This window comes from Myotis lucifugus, unplaced genomic scaffold (genome assembly GCF_000147115.1).
Source record: "Myotis lucifugus unplaced genomic scaffold, Myoluc2.0 scaffold_107, whole genome shotgun sequence".
Lineage (NCBI taxonomy): Eukaryota > Metazoa > Chordata > Mammalia > Chiroptera > Vespertilionidae > Myotis > Myotis lucifugus.
Window position 1 is genome coordinate 286599 of NW_005871155.1, and position 2450 is coordinate 289048.

The following is a 2450-nucleotide window of genomic DNA, read 5'->3' on the forward strand; positions in this document are numbered from 1 at the left end:
GTGTCCTATTGGGGACAGATCCATCCATCAGGCACATAGCCAAGAAGGGCAAAGTTCTAGCTATCATTCCAGGTAGGAAGGGAGACACCTGTTTATAAGATTCTTAATGGTAAAGCTCTTACCTTGTTTATCTTTGTAGCCTTCGAACAAAATAGGTGTTCAATAAATGCTTGTAAAATGATTGTGCAACTCATCTAAAAACCAAGACTCCATGTGGCCTATTCCTGACTTGCTCTTCTATTAAAAAAAAAAAAAAAAAACACTGAGTACCCACCAATATAAATTAAAAAGGAATTGCAATTATTACTGTGTCTTGGGAAATTTTTAAGGCAGGAGGTCTAATTCACAAACCTGAGAAATCCCTCTTAAAACTTCTGTCCTCATCTCTTCAGTTCTCTTACACACCTACTGCTGCTCATAAACCTCTTACACTTCAAAGCCTCACTCTCAGCTCAGTATCCCTGATCTCTGCAGACACAGCCTCCTCTGGCCCCAGCTTTTTGGGTTCCTTCTCCTTTCCACACTTCCTCCCTAGGTGATCTCTCACTTTCTCTGTCCAATTCCTCTCTCTCTCTCTCTCTCATTTATTTTTTATGTTTTTATTTATTTTAGAGAGAGAGGAAGGGAGAGGGAGAGAGAGCTAGAAACATCAATGATGAGAAAGTAACATCGATCGTCCACTTTCTGCATGCACCCCTGGGGATTGAGCCACAACTCAGGCATGTGCCCTGACCCGTAATGTACTAGTAACCAGCGACCCTTTGGTGCATGGGCTGATACTCAACCAACTGAGCCACACCAGCCAAGCCCCACCCAGGGCTCTCTCTCTTTTTTTAATTATATTTTATCTTTATTGTTGACATTATTACATTTGCCCCCCCATTTCTCCTCCCTTTGCCCCTCTCACCCAGACCTTCCCTCCCTTCCGTCTGGCCCTCACCACACTGTTGTCTGTGTCCATGGGCTATTCGTATATGTTCTGTGGTCTGTCTCTCTCTTTTGCACTTTCCCTATTTTACATCACCAAAGCTAGGTGCAAGCACACAAACACCAAATTTCCTTTACAGTCATGGAGAAGTAAGAACCGAGAGAACAAGTTTCTAGCAGACCAGGGCTGAGGGCAGGGTTGGAAGGAAGAACTATAAGAGGAAAGATTAATCTTGTGATTCTCTACTGTTGCTTTGAGCTTGAATGGCCCACGAAGCTCGAGGTGTTGTCTGACTCAAGCTAGGAGCTACCTGGGTGAAGAAGGTCAGTAAAATGTGCCTGGGTAGCCAGAGTTTACCTGTGACAGTGTCTGGAATGGAAGAGGTCTCATTAAATGCTTGTTTGATTAAGTAATTCATCCATTCTAACTGGAAAGAGAAGACTATATAAAATAGAACTACACAAGAGGAAATAAACATTCAACACTAAATTAGTACTGGCGAATTCCCCACTTCATCTGTTAAAAGGCAAATTTTCCCTGTAGGAAAGTGATAAGGGAAAGCCCTTATCAGCTGGCAACTGATACCACAACACTGCTCAGGTGAGGGGCATGGGACGAAGGTCCAGAGATAATCCCTACGTTCTTCCCTGCTGTGTTTAGAGTTATCTTTATGGCCCTGAGCAGGTGAAGTTTAGTTGCCTGCCATAGCTTCAAGGATTGTTTCTGGATTCTTCCAGGTTTAAGGCCAGCAGGGCTGTGACTACAGAAGCTTTTTGTTGTTTTGTTATTGTTGTTGTAACTACTATTAAAACATCTTTATTTGTATGTTTGTCAGTAGGCGTGTGAAATCTTGTTAACTCTCAGCCAGGCTCTGCCCTGAAGGATTCCTCAGGAGAAGGGGTCACTTTACTATCTCTGACCCACCTGGAAAGTCTGGACATGGTCTTTCCTCATTTCATCCCAAATAAGCAAAAGAACAAACATTCAGGAAAGGAACCTATGAAAGCAACAAAGACTGAAAGATTAGTCTGTGAAAATGAGACAGTTGGGAAATCAGGGCTGCTGAGAAAACAAAAACAACAACAAAACCCGTGAGTTAACTGCAAAATGGGACAGTCCCCACCCGCTTCTGTGCAGGTAACCTTGGGTAAGACTGGCACCAGCTCACACCTGCCTCTCCTGAGGGAGTAACCTTGAGAAGCTCAGTTAATCAGCCTACCTGAGAGAAACCCTGGCTGTCCAGAGTTCTTGCTTTTTCATGGTGAGTGCAGTATTTTAAGGACTCTGATAAAAACCCATTACCACCCCCTGTTGACTTACTAAATGTCTACTCTCATGAGGTAACAGGGTCCAGTGAAGAGAACAGGGCTTTGGAACCTGCAGAACTTTGGCTGTACCTTTTTGCATGTGCTGGTTATGTGAGCTATGGAAAATGATTTAATTTCTCATAAGTTCTCTTTTATTACCTGTGGGTAATGATAAATTAATAATAGTGATGATAATAATAAGTGTAATGCAGGGA